Source organism: Odocoileus virginianus, chromosome 10 (assembly GCF_023699985.2).
Source record: "Odocoileus virginianus isolate 20LAN1187 ecotype Illinois chromosome 10, Ovbor_1.2, whole genome shotgun sequence".
NCBI lineage: Eukaryota > Metazoa > Chordata > Mammalia > Artiodactyla > Cervidae > Odocoileus > Odocoileus virginianus.
This window is the reverse complement of record NC_069683.1, coordinates 18,637,447-18,655,601: the sequence shown is the minus strand read 5'-3', so window position 1 is coordinate 18,655,601 and position 18,155 is coordinate 18,637,447. Positions and strand designations below refer to the sequence as shown.

Here is an 18,155-nt window from a genome sequence, read left to right as displayed (position 1 = left end):
TGTTTATCGCTTTCTATATCAGCATAACAGAGTCTTGCAATAATAGCCCTCAAGGTTTTCAAGGCTCCTTCCTATAGAGACTGTGTGTAACTGTGTGCCTTACATTGTTCAGTGAGACCAAAGCATATAAGATATAAGCAAAGACTTTAAAAGTGCTTGTGCATAGGGACACTTCCAGTCTTTTTGCTCTTGGAATCTTCTGGCACTACGTAAACAAGCAGATTTACATGCTGGCTGATGGAAAATTTGAAGCCAAGATATCCTTGTCAAACCACTTTGCCCCCAGAATCCTAGTTGATACACAGGGGGCCCAAGATGCATGAGTCTAGCTGAGATGAGCAGACTATGGCTTTGTTGAGCCTTGCCCAACTGACCCATGATCAAAGCTAAATATAATCCACCAAATTCTCTAGGCCAGAATCCTGGGGTGGGTAGCCTTTGCCGTCTCCATGGACTGGAGTGACATTTCCCAATTTCTCAGTGATGGGATATATACAATTATACATCAGTTTCTTAAAAGGAGGATGTGTATTGTCTATTTCCTCATTTCTTCCTGCAGGGTAGAAACTAGATGCAGCGCAGGGGAGCTAGAGGGTTGTATGATCATGTCCTTGGCACCATAGGAAATGAGAGAGCCACAAGAAAGAAGGAAATTGCAGGAAGGAAATTCTCTGTGATTTGGCACAACAGAGTGGGCTGCCCACACCAGATAGCTCACCTTCCTCTGTATGGATACACAACAGAATATAAGATTCCATCTTGTTTAAGTTACTGTATATAAGGTCTCTTTCTAGAGTTTCTTAGCTTATATTAATGGCCTAATGAATTTACATTACTTTCATGGATTCATGGCTTCTGTCACTGTCTAGGTCTCACTTTTTTCCAATCTCTTCACCCTCTGAAGCTATCACCATCAGGTATTTACCTCCTAGAATACTCATCAAACATTTTACCTCTCTTTCCTCTTAGCCAATACTTTTACACTTCTATCCTTTGTATTTTCTGACTAAAGGCCACCCAATCATAGGCCTATAGTCAGTATATTTTTTATAAACCTTCGCTGTTGTCCTCCAAGTCTGGGCTATTTTTTCCTCTCATATGTGATCATCATAATCTGACTCATGCTATTAAGGCATAAAGCATGTTATTTTGCATTAGTTTGTTTGTCTCTGACTAAATGATAAATTTTGCAAATGCAAAAATATCTCTCTCATTCACCTTTATGTGTGCAAATGTTAGTGTAATTCTTGGTATGTATTGGGCATTGCACATATGAATTGAATAAATAAATGTAAAAGTATAAAGAAAAGACTGAAAAGAAACATATTTGAATATAAATAGTAGTAGAGATGTAAGGGCTTTTAATTTTTTTATTTCAGTATTTTCCAAAGTCTCTTGATAGTGCATATGTTACTTTCATAATCGCAAACTATGATATAATAAGATATTTTTTCTAAAGTATATATTGGAAACTAAAGTTGACTTTTAATTTTAAGTTAAACAGAACCAGGAATACAAACATTAACTGGATAAAATATGCTTCTGCCTGCTGGTTAGGTCAACTATTATATGCCCAGGCTAGCAATACGGGAATATGAAATATTGTAATTGACCAATTCTGAAGTTCTATCCCCAGAGAGATGAAGAAAATCAATATGGTCTGCTTCTCCCTTTCACTAAGACAAATTTGTGTGTAATAGGAGATACACTGTGGATGATGGATGTGGGCTACATATATTCCCTTGGAGCTTGTTTGCAAAGTCTTATTTGTCCTGTCTTCCACATAAGTTTTTGTAGAAGCTTTAAGGATTAAGGTTGTTTTGCAACTGAAATTTCACTTCTCTGGAGAGACTATGAGAGATTCTTATGGGCTAGTCTCAAAGGACATTTGCATAGGATTACATTTTAGAATCTAAAAGGTAAAAACTACTCCATTTCTTCTAGCCTTTAGAACAAAGTTGTAAATGTCCAGCTCATGTGGGTTTGAGAAAGCAGAGCATCTATTGGAAATATTTTTTCCTCACACATGAGACCCAAGCACCAGACATGTTGATTGCTTTGCCAGCAGCTGCAATATATGCTATTGTTCTCCTTTTTGCCCTTGAAATTGTTAGGATGATTTGATTGATATGGGTTGGTGTACATTCAGATTTAGATTTCTCATTGCTAAATTCATTCTTTGGGAAGGTAATGTATCATTACATGGAATCAAAGGAAATCTCCTCAAAATCAGTTTAATGAGAATTGGTCATTTGTTCTGATGAGTTTTCCTCATCTTCTCTCGGAATGAAGACAAATGCCACAGATACATTATACAAAGAGAAAGGCTGGGCTAAGGTGAAGGCACAAATTAATTTAATTTCCTGCTCTAGCTTCAAGTACCTAAATCATTCAAACCAACAACAGCAACACAAAATTAATAGCTCCACATACTTTTGTATTTAACCTTGAAATATGGTCAGGCAATTTAAACCAATTCAACATGCAAATTCAATCAGTATAAAGAATCCATTAGCTATTGAGACCAATTTATTAACTCAAGAAACATAAACTCAGTATAATTGCATCATATATTCTATACTTATAACAGCTGAAGAGCATTAGGAATTGTCAGAGGAGATCAAAACAATGGGAGGGTATTTATCAAATACAACTTAAAATATTAATTATGAACTTATTTCAAATCTTTGGTTGTGTGTTCAAGTAAATTGCAGATAATTTACCAATATTACTTTGATAGATAAAAGAAAGACTTGTATTAATCTACTCTAGATAATCTCATCTCCTTGTGTTAAAAACCTTACTGTATTCTACTACCAAAATGGAAAAAATGCAAGCCATCAGATCTGAGATTTCTACTAAATCTTCACGATATAATAAATTATTTCTATGATAGGAGTGAGAACCTGAACTCCGAAATCTTGTTGCATTTTTCCCACATTTCGACTAAAATTGAGTTAACATACAACAACAAAATAAAACAAACTGTGTTTGGTGTTTGAAAAAGGGTTATTACATATTTGATTAAATCATACACTTAGCATTTAATTTTCTTCTACAAAATCCTTTTCAGAAAATTCCCTCCGTTTAAACACTTTTAGCATCAGGAAATTTGCTACATATTTTAGAATCAATTTATTTTATTCTTGGCCTATTTTATCTTTGTATCAAATTGTAAAGTTATTTACCTGCTATGTCACTTGGAATTCCAACAGCTTGGCAGATGAGAGGGGACTTTATAATTAAGCTATAAACATTGCAATTTTAGATAAGGGTATACATTAAGTCATTTTAGTAAGGGCCAAAGATAATAAATGCAGAGTAAAGTTTAGAATAAAATACAGGGTTAGCAAAGTCTGGCCCATGAGGAACCTGTTTTTATAGGCCAAGGAATAGCTATTTCATTTTAAAATTGTTAGAAAAAAGAAAAAGTAATATTTCATAGCACATGATAGTGTATGGCATTTACAATTTAGTATCCATAAATAAAGCTTTATTGGAACACAGCCACATTCATTTGTTGACATATTTCCCATCACTGCTAGTGCACTATGTAGATTTGAGTAACTGTGACAGACACAAGTCTAAAATAGTTAACATCTTTACTTTAAAAAAAAAAAGATCCCAGTCTAAAAAAATGTTGTCTAATAGGATATACTGTAAAGCACAAATGTATTTAATTTCTTTTTAGTAACCAGGTTAAAAACTATAAACAGAAATAGATAAAATTAAATAAATACTATATTTTATTTAAATCAAAATACTCCAAACATGGTATCAACTTGTAATCAATATAAAAATCATAAGTGCAATATTTGGCATTTTTTCATACTTAAAGTTTAAAATTTACTGTGTATGTCACATGTGCAGCTCCTATCTCTCCAGACTATCCAGTTCAATACTCATGACCACAGATGGCTGGCAGCCTCTGTACTGAACACTGTAGGTACAGATGACAGATCCTGTCATGTTTAGTCATACCTCCAGGTACTACATAGATGTCTACATGTTATTGACTTCACATTTTCTGCCCTATTCTCCTGATTCTTTCCTTTTCTGCTGGAGGCTTGGCCAACGGTGATTTGCTGGGGTTGTGGCGGGTGGGACATTCATGGGCTTCCCTGGTGGCTCAGAGGGTAAAGAATCTGCCTGAAATGCATGAGACCTGGCTTCGATCCCTGGGTCAGGAAGATCCCCTGGAGGAGGGCAAGGCAACCCACTCCAGTATTCTTGCCTGGAGAATCCCCATGGACAGAGGAGCCTAGCAGGCTACAGTCCATAGGGTCGCAAAGAGTCAGACAAAACTGAGCGACTAAGCACAGAATGAGCCAATTCTTAATGCACTTGGCACTGGTGGTAAAATCCTGAAAGTACACTTGTTTATTTCTACCCACATTAAAATCCTGTATTTTGAATTGAACGTAAGAAACTAGGTGCTGCCTCTCGATTACAGAACAGGAAGAAATATCATTTCTTTTGCTCTAGAGAGGATTTTGCTGTTAATGTAGTCTATCCAATTAGTTTTTTTGGCAGCTACATCTCACCATTGATTCTTATTATACCACAGGAAAATATCACCTCTATATCTTTTTTTAAAGTGCAATTACAGCCACATAAGCCCAACTTACCCTTACGAAGGGCTTTTCCTTTCCGTTCTCACTTCTGAGTTGTGATTCAGAATTATGCTCACGTGGAACACTGGTGGTTGATAAGCAAGACTGTGTTCTTCAGCTACAAAAACAAACAAACGAAAAACAATGTCAGTATTCCCGTTTTGAAGGGGAAGAAAATAGAAACTGATTGATCATCCTGATTTCAGTTCATATTATTTTACTATATATTTTTTCTGAATTTTATTGTTGCTAAATATCTTGATCATTAAAAGGTAATAAAAGGGGTGGCAAAACTTGTTACTGAAGAACTCCAGAAAAAAAAAAAAATCACACGTTTACTTAGTTCAAGCACTTTAAGGTTTTGTGGACTTGTGTTCACAGAGCTGTGAATTTCTACTGATTTTAATTTTTGCAGTAATGTTTTAATGTAATAAAATTGTTCCCAGATGTTAAGATTGAATTAAACATTAAGAATTATGTCACTAAAAAAATTCCATTTGTTTGTTTCAGATAATAACAATATAGTTCCATGTGTTTCCATGTCTAAGCATGGTGAAGACCCACTGTTTTAGGATATATTTCATTTTTCTTTGTCAGTGTTACCTTATTCTCTCTTTCCTTAATGTTTTTACATCAAACCAGAGTGCCAAATGGATAGTGTGAAGTATGAATTCTGACTATAGAAAGTGTAAAAATCAGTCCTGATTTCCTTCCTTTTCAAATCATTAAGATAAAGCAAATGTTAACTGCTGCAGATTCTAAAAAAGAATAGTTTAAGACTGTTATAATTATGGTTTGAAAACAACAGTTATGTGTTACCTCTCAACAAATATTAGGTATGTTCATCTCTTGACAATGAGGCACAGACTGTGAGGAAATTCAGTGAATATAAGGACTGACAGTAATGTAACATTGGTATCTAATATTTTATGGGCTTAGTTTATGGTAAGACTCTGCAAAGATTTCATATATATCTCGTTAAATACAACAGATCTATGAGATTACTCTCAATACAGCTCCCATTTTACAGGTAAGGAAGCAGATTTATTGAATTCGAGTAACTCTTTCAAGGCTAAAACTATATAAGGATACTAATTTTTTCAAATAAAAACACTTTTTTTTGGTTATTCATTGATGACCCAATGAAAAAATTCCTTATATTTGCTTTGATAATCTGTCCCCTCACTTCATGTCCCATCACTTCATGGCAAATAGAAGGGGAAACAGTGGAAACAGTGACAGACTATTTTTTGGATTCCAAAATCACTGCAGATGGTGACTGCAGCCATGAAATTAAAAGATGCTTGCTCCTTGGAAGAAAAGTTAAGAGCAATCTAGACAGCTTATTAAAAAGCAGAGACATTACTATGCCAACAAAGGTCCATTTAGTCAAGGCTATGGTTTTTCCAGTAGTCATGTATGGATGTGAGAGTTGGACTATAAAGAAAGCTGAGCGCCGAAAAATTGATGCTTTTGAACTGTGGTATTGGAGAAGACTCTTGAGAGTCCCTTGGCCAGCAAGGAGATTCAATCATTCCATCCTAAAGGAAATCAGCCCTGAATATTCATTGGAAGAACTGATGCTGAAGCTGAAACTCCAATACTTTGGCCACCTAATGAGAAGAACTGACTCATCTGAAAAGACGCTGATGCTGGGAAAGATTGAGGGCAGGAGGAGAAGGGGGTGACAGAGGATGAGATGATTGGATGGCATCACTGCCTTGATGGACATGAGTTTGGGTAGACTCTGGGGGTTGGTGATGGACAGGGAGGCTTGGTGTGCTGCAGTCCATGGGGTTGCAAAGAGTCAGACATGACTAAGCGACTGAGTTGAACTGAGTCTGTCCCCTACTAAAGTTTATTTTGTGTGAAAATTCTGGCTTTCCTTCTAAACCTCTAAGAAAAACACATTCTAAATAGACTGCTTATTTTCCAAAATCAGTTATGTTTTGATTTTGAAAAAAAAAAAATAACTACAAAAATAGAATACAAATGACAACAGTGGCATTTAAGGAACTGTATTGCTTTATAAACAGTGCCTTTCCCCTAAGGAATAGAAATTATGAAAGGATGTCACACTCAGACTTGAGGAATTTATAAATAATAAACAAATTGCACCATCAATCACAGAATTACAACCTCCCCTATTGAACTTGCTTCTTTCCGGATTTTTCATTTTTTTGTGAATATGATTGTCTGCCTCCCAGTTCTGTGGACTCAGATCTCACAATCTTTCTCTTCTCTGTCCCTCACATGGAATCATTTGCCAACCCTTTGAATTCTGAATTGACAACACACACATCCCTTCAAAAGTTTTCCTTTCCACCTGTAGCACCATAATCATTTTGTCTTTTCTGTTGCACTTCCCTCCAAATTGAGATCCGTGACCAAGCTTCCTCCTTCTGATTCACTACAGATATTTCTGCAAAATTCCTTTTTTTCTAGCACTGTTCTGCATAGTTGCTGCTGCTAAGTCACTTCAGTCGTATCTGATTCTGTGCGACCCTATAGAAGGCAGCACACCGGTCTCCCCCATCCCTGGGATTCTCCAGGCAAGAACACTGGAGTGGGTTGCCATTTCCTTCTCCAATGCGTGAAAGTGAAAAGTGAAAGTGAAGTCGCTCAGTCATGTCCGACTCTTTGTGACCACATGGACTGCAGCCTACCAGGCTCCTCCGTCCATGGGATTTTCCAGGCAAGAGTACTGGAGTGGGCTGCCATTGCCTTTTCCGGTTCTGCATAGTACTTAAGTACCAATCCTGGAGTCAAGATACCAGGGTTCAAATTCTGCCTTCACCACTGACTTGCTCGGATTCCAGGCCAGACCCTAAAACATTAGGTTTCAGTTTCTCTAACATGAGAATAGCAATATTGCCTAAAATCAAATTGGCACGGCCCTTCAAATAGTGCCTGTAACAAAAATTATTAGTTATTATTATTTTTATGTTCAGGGGAAAGTCTTCAGTAGTTTTAAGTTTCTAAATGTGGCATTCAAGGTCCTCAATATCTAGTTCCAATCCATGTGTGCGTTTTATTTTGGTCACACCACCCAGAATTGTGGGATTTTAGTTTCCCAACTGAAGACTGATTCTGCACCCTTGGCAGTGAAAGTACTCAGTGCTAACCCCTGGACTGCCAGGGAAGTCCCCAAATCCATTCTTGTAATCACATTTTCTCATGATTCCAACTCAATCCAATTCAACATCTAGTTAGCCAGAACCCACCGATACAATGGAGAGGATTGAAATGCCAGACACACTACTTATCAGTGAGGCAGTACTTGCACTGAGAATCTTCACAGATGAGAACTTCACCAGAGCAGCCCATTAAGGTAAGGGAGAGGACACACACGGACATCCCACACCCACGCTGCGCTCAGCCGCATGGGACCGTGTTACATACCGCCTGCATCCTCCCCTCCTCTTCTGTGCTCTCTGCTTAGAATTCCTGCTTTTCCCTCATTGTCAGCACTTAAAAATCTGTTACATCTCCTAAGACTCAATTCAAAAGGTTTTGTTTTTTTTTCCAAGGAAGCCTTGATTTCACTATATGAAAATCATTTACATTTTTTCCTTCTCATGGCATCTTAGCCAAATCTCCCTGTGGGGCATTCCATATTCTATATTCATAGCTATTTACGCATAGAATAACAGTTCCTTGAAATTAGGAGCTGTGTACAATTTATTTTTTGCTTCTTACAACGCTCAGATCTCTAGTAAATATCCAGAAGATAGTTGTGCAATGAAGTGAATGTTGTTTTAAAACCAGAAGGACTCAGGATAGAACTGATTTGCTCGCCACTGATCCTTTTTATAAGTTCCCGAAGGATAGAAATTATGTTAGCTTTGTTCATCAACATATTCCTGATGTAATATGTCATGAATATTTCTGAATCAATATCAGATCATAGCAGTGGCAATAATATTCACCAAAATCCAGTTGTCACAAGGTCATTACTCACTCTTTTAAATTATGAATTTTTATTATATTTGAAATCTAAGAATTATGCACTCTTCTCACCATTCTGTGTTAACTTCTTTACTATCTGATTATTAGAGCCAAATATATTCATTCATTTGATGTTATAAAGTGGTTATGGATTAACATTTCTATATAGTATGTCTAATCTTTTATGGCGGAAAACATAATGAAAGTGCATTTGTGTTTAAACATATCCTTTTTCATTTAAAGTTTATGGAAATTCTAGATTTGCACAATGGATTCTTTTAAAAACATGTCCAAAAAAAAAGAAAATTTAGGCACTGGGGACCAGAGGATTGTCATTTAAATATAGTAAGGTCTGAAAAGAAGGTCAGAGTGTGAGATTACAGATTTTGTTCAACATTATATTTGGCTAAAAAACACAAAGACCAAAAAAACAAATCTCAGCAGGTTTGTTTAATTGAATGATGTTTCCAAATCCACTTTCATTAGCTAGAGTGCTGCAGGACCCAGCAATTCAGGAAGGGAATCTGTTTCCAGTAGCTTATAGAGATAATGATAAACCATCTTAAAATCTGGATTTGTTAAAAATGACTGAAATACATTATAGGGCAATGGTAACTTGGTAATACTTGGTTTACCAACCACTGGGATGGAGTTACAAATACACTAACATTTATACAAACGAAAGCAAGTAGCAGTGAGTCTCTACTGTTTTTGACATAGCTAAACAAACTGTTATTTCACTTTGTGTGGCAAATAAAATAAGACCTATAAGATAGAAGAAACATTCCCTTTTGGAACTTAAACAATGTGAAAAATCTAGTGTTAATGAAATGGAAAGTTTCTTTCTTTCTGCACATTAGTGCTATATTCATTAAAATACACACACACACACACACAGGAAGAAGAAGCTAGCTTTTCTTAGAATAGATAGCCATCACATTGATTATTTTTATGACTAAGGTTTGATCAAGCAGAACATACAAAGGTAGAAAGCAAAATATAACCCCAAGGAAGAGAGGAATTAACAACTATGGAGTGTACCTATGAAATCTAATTATGCACATGCATATTAATCTCTGTCATTAATTTCCCTGAAGTGTGAAGTTAACAAACCTAGACGGTGTATTAAAAAGCAGAAATGCCACTTTGCTGACAAAGGTCCTTATAGTAAAAGCTGTTTTTCCCGTAGTCAAGTACAGATGTGAGAGTTGGACCATAAAGAAAGCTGAGCACTGATGAATTGATGCTTTTGAATTGTTCTGGAGAAGACTCTTGAGAATCCCTTGAACTTCAACGAGATCAAGCCAGTCAATCCTGAAGGAAATCAACCCTGAATATTCATTGGAAGGACTGATGCTGAAGCTCCAATACTTTGGTCACCTGATGAGAAGAGCCAGCTCATAAGAAAAGACTCTGATGCTGGGCAAGATCAAAGGCAAAGCAGAAAGGGGTGGCAGAGGATGACATGGTTAGATAGCATCACCGATACAATGGGCATGAATCTGAGCAAGCTCCAGGAAATAGTAGAGGACAGAGGAAACTGGTGTGCTGCAGTCCATGGGGCCACAAAAAGTCAGACATGACTTAGTGACTGGCCCACAAAGGTGTTACTTCAAGCCATTCCTTGATTTTGCCCCTGAAGATTTCAGACTCCTGTCCTTCCATCCATGTGCATATCTTTACTCATACACTCTAAAATATTTACTGAGGAGAGGTGAATAAGATGTGTAAGGTCACTGCCTCATGCAGTTTATGATTTAATCATGGAGGAACGTGTTAAACAAATAAAAAAGGGCTGAGTCCCTTTGCTGTCCAAATGAAAATATCACTATGTTGTTAATGTAAAGCAAATATATAATAAAATATTAATGTAAAATAAAATACAAAAAAAAAAAGCACAGGATGCTCTAAGCAAAACCAGCTTCATAGACACAGGGTCTGAGGAATCTCATGAGAGTCCATGCTCAGAAAAGCTGCAGACTTAGTTTAATGCTCTCCCAATCCTGTCGGGAAATGTTTTGATAATTTTAAGTTTGATATTGCATGTTACAGTTAAGTCCAGTGGTAGAAGAGAATATGCAGGTGACCAGAGGAGATAGTGCAATATAAATGTCCACCATTCTTCTTCTTACCCCATTTATATGTAGCACAGAATGCTGGTGAAAACTAGGATATGTGGTGTTCAGTGCTACTTAAAAGAATATAAGCATCTCACATCTAAGACTGAGTAAGCAGGCATACTGACAGCATACAGAGGCAACCCCGTCTATTCTATCAAGCACCTGCTTTGAATGCAGAGAGGTTAATGACATTGAAAGAAATATGAGTGACCCAGAAAGGCTATCATATCTTTTCTTATTCATGTTACTTTCCTCTATCAGCCAACTACTTATGCTGGATAGGGTGACACTGAAGCAAAGGGGAAAAGGTGACCAACAGTTCCTTTTCTTTTCCGCTCCTTTTATCCATCAGTAAGCTGAAAGTAGAGAACCTTGATAGAATATGTGCACATCAAGAAATGAAATGAAAGTGAAAGTGAAGCTGCTCAGTTGCGCCTGACTCCTTGCGAACCCATGAACTGTAGCCTGCCAGGGAATACTGGACTGAGTTGCCTTTTCCTTCTCCAGTCAGTTCAGTTCAGTCACTCAGCCACTTCCAACTCTTTGCAATGCCATGGATTGCAGCATGCCAGGCCTCCCTGTCCATCACCAACTCCCGGAGTCCACCCAAACCCATGTTCCATCAAGTCGGTGATGCCATCCAACCATCTCATCCTCTGTCATCACCTTCTCCTCCTGCCCTCAATCTTTCCCAGCATCAGGGTCTTTTCAAATGAGTCAGTTCTTTGCATCATGTGGCCAAAGTATTGGAGTTTCAACTTCAGCATCAGTCCTTCCAATGAATATCAGGACCAATTTATTTAGGATGGACTGGTTGGATCTCCTTGCAGTCCAAGGGACTCTCAAGAGTCTTCTCCAACACCACAGTTCAAAAGCATCAATTCTTCGGCACTCAGCTTTCTTTATAGTCCAATTCTCACATCCATATATAACTACTGGAAAAACCATAGCTTTGACTAGATGGACCTTTGTTGGCAAAGTAATGTCTCTCATTTTTAATATGCTGTCTAGGTTGGCCATGGCTTTTCTTCCAAGGAGCAAGCGTCTTTTAATTTCATGACTGCGGTCACCATCTGCAGTGATTTTGGAGCCCCTAAAAATAAAATCTGTCACTGTTCCCCCTGTTTCCCCATCTATTTTGCCATAAAACACCTAAATTAGTTCTGTGAAACATTTCTTTTGTTCCTAAGAAGGAAATACACACATGCATGTAAGAAATACAAAATAGGAATTGTGTAATTTCTGTTTTTGCATACATGTTAAACTTATATTTGCTATTAGAATTGGCTTTGAACACTATCATGATAAATGTCAAAATACAATCATTTAAAATGGTCTCCTATAGTTTAATAATGTATTAAATGAATGCTGGTAGTCACAAATTTTAACCCTTCTTTACTGAGAATATCAAATAACAAATAAAAAGCATCATGACAAATTAAGTAAGAAGGAAGAAGAAGGGAGAAACTTTATAACCTAATACCTTTTGAAATACTTTTTTTGCTTTTTGAACAAGGGGTTCCACATATTCATTTTGGGCTGGGCTCTGCAAGTTATGTCAGTGGACCTGCTGTAAGTGTGTGTGGCCAAGATCTGATTAAGCCTGGGAAGGTAGGGGATGACTTCTTGCCAGGTGATAATTACTGAGAGTAAAGGTGAGCAAGAGTGAAGCAGATACAAAAGACAGTGGGAAGCCTGAGAGCGAAGTTGGGAGGGTTGGATGTTTCAGGCAGAGGGTTAAATCCAAAGACACTAAAGAAGAAAAAGGAAGTAGAAACAGAAATTAAGTTGGTGTGGTTGGAACTTAAGCAGGTAAGGGATTGCTCTGGGTAAGGCTTCCTCCATGCTGCAGTTCTTTGTAAGAAGGAAAACAATATGGCTAAACCAGGGCAGCTGAAAAACCCAGGCTTGATTAGGACAAAAGCTACCCTGTTATAACTATGTGCCTGGCATTTTGCCAAGTGAATTACTGTTACTTTTAGGTTTTCTCAACAACCAAGCAAAGTGGAATTCACTGGTTTCATTATTAAGACAAGGAAATATGAGGCTCAGATGGATGGGAACATTTGTCCTTGGTCATCTAGCTGGTGAGTGACACTCATATATGAGAGTCTCTCTAGATATAAACTAGAATGGAAGCTCCAGGAGGGAAGGGACTTTGCCTGTCTTTGTGTTTCTATTTTCTTAGCATATATATAATACCCAGCATATACTAAGCTCTCAATATTTGTTAAATGAATGAATGAATGACTGGGGTAAGTCTTATTTGGCAAATTCACAGTGTCTTCATGATTTCAAATGGGTTTTAGAGTATTTGAATGGAATTTTTGTAAATTTTGAGAATCTGTAATGCTTCTTTTCAAATAAACTATAAAAATGAAAAGGGAAAGCAGCAGGTTTAGCTGAAAGTGAAAAGAGAGGAAGGTAGAGTATAGACTTGGTCTTTATTAACTGTATGACCTTCAATTGAAATCACTCCCCTTCAATTCTTATTTTATTATTTTTTTCCAATGAACTAGAACAGGTTCTGTGAGCACTTCTTTGCGGTTCTCACATATTATGATTTGATCCTGTGAATTGTCTAGCAATAATACAATTCAAAGCATAAGGTTTCTCTTTCCTACAAAGAGGAAACACAAAATAAGATCATACAATTCTGAGGCACCAAATTCCTCAAACAATCTCATTCCATTCATTCATTCGTGTATTCATTCATTCTTTCTTTTAACAAGCCTTTCTGAGAGGTGTGCCTCACCACATGCGCACAAAAAGCCTTCTGCTGAAAAGCTGAAATAAAAAAATGATCCTCATCTCTGGAAGCAGGAAGACCTTGAATCGGTAGAGCATGGCTTAGAGTTTACCTGCTACTCAAAGATGGTAAAAACCAAATCAATTTCCATTTTGAATGGTGACTCGGGTATCAAGCGGAGCCAATGCTGCATTAACACAGAATAAAACGGCAGCACTCTAGAATAAATCCTGACATGTGACTCATTTGACTACGTCCCTTACTTTCACTTTTCTTTGGTGAAAGAGCAAAGGCAGACAGTCGTAAAACCTCCTACACAGAACAAGATCTGTGCCTTCCACTCCTAAAAACCAGTTCCACCAACACAGAGGCAAGCATGTGATCCAGAGGAGCTGGGCAGGAAGCATAACGCTCACACAGGGTCCAAGAGGCAGAGCCCATTGAGAGGAGACAGATACAATGTTCCCACGTTGGGATGTGACTTTCCCGGTAGCACAAGAGGCATTTCTTATAGGAAGTGAGCATGACAAAGGGATGAAGAAGGTAGCACTGGGCTCAGATGTTTAGGGAACTTCCGTTGTTTCTCATGTTTGGGGAGGATGAACCAGTGAAGAAGGCAAGATTCCTTAATTGCTTATGAAGAGTAGACAACATCAGAAGGAGACAGTCAACTCTAGCCAACACCTGGAGCAATGTAGCAACTATTATGAAAAGATCTACTTTGAAATTCAAGGATTGAATGAGTTAATTACAGTTAACAAGCAATCACAGTTTTTCAAGACAGTGGCTATAGAATGTGTCTCCCTGACCTCTAAGTTCAGAGAGCTTGATGGAAGGGATCCAGCTGCAGGGCTTTGAAATCAACTGCCACCTTTGTACTCCAGCTGTGTTTTCACTCAAGCTGCTTCCAACCAAGGGTGGAGCACAGTGGCTTCACTCTCTAAGACATGGAGCCCCTCTAACAGCTGACTCCATTCTGAGGAGGCATCTGTCCTTTGACCGCCTTACTGAATCTTTCTTGGTCTGCACAATGGCTCAGTGGTTAAAGAATTTGCTTGCAATGCAGGAGACACAGGAGATGTGAGTTTGATTCCTGGGAGAGGAAGATCCCCTGGAGGAGGAAATGGCAATCCAGTATTCTTGCCTGGAGAATCCCATGGACAGAGGAACCTAATGGGCTATAGTCCACGGGGTTGCAAAGAGCTGGACATAACCGAGCAACTAAGCACAGTGATCCAGGAAGCTTCCACCCAACTTCTGTTCACTTGGAATTCAAAGTACATCCTGGTCCAGTGGTTTCCCAGCCTTCCTACTAGCTCCATTCTCATTTTCTTTGAAAAACTTTAATTTTTAGAAAATCTGATCTTTGTGTCTCTTTCTTGGGGGACCTAGGCTAATACAAACATATGTGTGGAGAAGAAACCTGCTGAGTGAACCACTCTTGGTCACTGATGATTGGTGAATGATTCACTGAGAAATACACAAGCTCTGCACTTAATGAATTGAATGGAACATGAACAAGTTGAAATGTACTGAGTATTAATCATGTGTTGGGTGCTGAACCAACTGCTTCTCATGCCTTATGTCACTTACTTCTTTCAACAATCACATGTAGTAGCTTATTTATAGATGAAACTGTAGTTGGCCAGCTCATGAGTGTTGGAGCCAGAATTTCAAGCCAGGTCTTCATTTTCCTTTATTGGTTTAAAGCAATTTATTGCTGTAAAGTACTTTACTTTAAAGTCTATGCCTTTAATTATCTTATTCTATATCCATTGCCAACAGTATCCTTGATATCATTTTATATGGTAAGAAAACAATAACATGCTTATAGAAGAAAAAATATTGCATTCATCATCACTAATACTACCATCATCATCATCATTATCATCATCACCCTCACTTTCATCATCAATCATAATCTAGAGGAAACATATAGTTATTGATCATATACATACACATTCTATTCTTTAGTTCTTATGATTACCCAGTGAATTAGGCAAACATTAGAAATGAAGCTCAGAGGTACCATCTCAACTTAGTCCAGCATTTTTTCACTGAATCATGCCACCTCCTTCTCTATGCTACACCTTTGCCCAAGGTGAATTAAAGATGTTGGAGATTTAATGCTTTGCTTATATACCAGTTTTTAACTGCCATAAGGACACTTGGAATTTTGGCTTAATAGCTGGACTCAGTAGGGCAGACATGATGTCCTTATTTTAGAAACAGCTTTCTCTCCAGGACCAGGGGACTGAGCAATTTGGGTGGTATTATAGGAAACCTTTTGCCTCTGGGTCAGAGTCACTGGGCTCCAGATCAAGTCAGTAATGATCAAATGCCAGTCTGTCTGACAGCTGTCTGGTGGCCTCTGTGATAAGGCCTCCAGCCAGTCACTTGTGGGCAACCTTCCATGCTGCATCCAGTGCCTGCTGCCATTTCTAATGGCAGGCACAGCAGAAAGGTTGGCAGTTCAAATAGACACAGAGACCCTGGTATCCATTATTCGAGACCAACACTTAAATTCTAATTTAATAACAGCTCCCAAACCAGTAGAGATTTCTCTCCAAAAGAAGGCTCTTTCTCTGGGCCATCTGCCCCACTCATCAGCCCACCACTTTCTCTTTTCAAATAGTGAGATGAAAATTTACCTTTGAATTAAGCACAAGGTCAGATAAAATAAGTCACTGTGAACAGTCATTATATTTTCTGTCACTGGACCAATTAAGATTTCCAGCTGTCATTTTCTGATGTTGCAGCGCCATAAAAAACGACACTGAGATGCATTGATCTGTGTCAAAGCTGCTTCCGAGGGAAAATGGGACCCAAAATAATGATAATTGTCATAGGATGTCACACCATTAAATGAAAACATAAAAAGCAAAACACTGTGGGGAATCTGCAAAGTCATCCTCCTTGTCGAGGTGAGACCATGTTACACCAAAGCGAGCCCACTGTTTCAGTCACTATTCTTGCTCTAAGGTGGATACCCTCCCTGGTCTCTAATAAAACAGATTCTGCCCTGTTCATGCTAATTTAATTTCAAGTGAAGTTTCAAACTCATAATCATTTGAATAAGAGAGTCTTGCTGGGATCTCAAGATTTATGTAAGCAGGTCATCTACATCTTATACTTTCTAAAAGTATTAGATCCCCTTTACCAAAAATTGCAAACTCTAATGTTTGCGTCAGTTCAGTTCAGTTCAGTTGCTCAGTTGTGTCCAATTCTCTGTGACCCCATGGACTGCAGCATGCCAGGCTTCCCTACCCATCACCAACTCCTGGGGCTTGCTCAAACTCATGTCCATAGAGTTGGTGATGCCATCCGACCATCTCATCCTCTGTCATCCCCTTCTCCTCCTGCCTTCAATCTTTTTCCAGTATCAGGGTCTTTTCAAATGAGTCAACTCTTCACATCAGGTGGCCAAATTATTGGAATTTCAGTGTCAGCATCAGTCCTTCCAATGAATACTCAGGCCTGATTTTCTTTAGGATGGACTGGTTGGATCCCTTCATAGTCCAAGGGACTCTCAAGAGTCTTCTCCAATACCAGAGATCAAAAGCATCAATTCCTCGGTGCTTAGCTTTCTTTATAGTCCAACTGTCACATCTATACATGGCTACTGGAAAAACCAAAGCTTTGACTAGAGAGAGCTTTGTTGGCAAAGTAATGTTTTTTCTTTTTAATATGCTGTCCAGGTTGGCCATAGATTTTCTTCCAGAGAGCAAGCGTCTTTTAATTTCATGGCTGCAGTCACCATATGCAGTGATTTTTGGAGCCCCCCAAAACAAAGTCTCTCACTGTTTCCATTGTTTCCCCATTATATGCCAGGAAGAGATGGGACTGGATGCCATGATATTCATTTGCTAAATGTTGAGTATTAAGCCAACTTTTTCACTCTCCTCTATCACTTTCATCAACAGTCTCTTTACTTCCCCTTCACCTTCTGCCATAAGGGTGGTGTCATCTGCATATCTGAGGTTATTGATATTTCTCCTGGCAATCTTGATCCCAGCTTGTGCTTCATCCAGTCTGCATGATGTACTCTGCATGTAAGTTAAATAAGCAGGATGACAATATACAGACTTGACGTACTCCTTTGCTGATTTGGAACCAGTCTGTTTTTCCATGTCTAGTTCTAACTGTTGCTTCTTGACCTGCATACAGATTTCTCAGGAGACAGGTCAGGTGGTCTGGTATTCCCATCTGTTTATGAATTTTCCACAGTTTGTTGTGATTCACACAGGCAAAGGCTTTAGCACAGCCAAAAAAGCAGAAGTAGATGTTTTTTGGAGCTCGCTTGCTCTTCCGATGACCCAGTGGATGGCATCAATTTGGTCTCTGGCTCCCCTGCTGTTTCAAAACCCAGCCTGAACACCTGGAAGTTCACGGTGCATGTACTGTTGAAGCCTGGCTAGGAGGATTTTGAGCATTACTCTGCTAGCATGTGAGATGAGTACAATTGTGCAGTAGTTTTAGCATTTTTCAGCATCGTCTTTCTTTGGGATTGAAATGAAAACTGACCTTTTCCCATCCTGTGGCCACTGTTGAGTTTTCCAGATTTGCTGGTATTTTGAGTGCATCACTTTAACAGCATCATTTTTTAGCATTTGAAATAGCTCAACAGGAATTCCATCACCTCCACTAGCTTTGTTTGTAGTGACGCTTCCTAAGGCCTACTTGACTTCACATTGCAGGATGTCTGGCTCTAGGTGAGTGATCATA

At 38.3% G+C, this 18,155-nt stretch overlaps 1 protein-coding gene across 7 annotated transcripts in view; it reads right to left on the bottom strand.

Moving 5' to 3' along the window:
* Positions 1–18,155, bottom strand: part of LRRC4C (leucine rich repeat containing 4C) — a 1,326,823-nt gene that overhangs the window by 297,021 nt on the left and 1,011,647 nt on the right. For all 7 annotated transcript variants that reach the window (XR_011489902.1, XM_070473155.1, XM_070473151.1 and 4 more), the window contains one exon: positions 4,629–4,731. The gene's annotated coding sequence lies outside the window, so the exon portion shown is untranslated. The remainder of the gene's footprint in view (positions 1–4,628; positions 4,732–18,155) is intronic.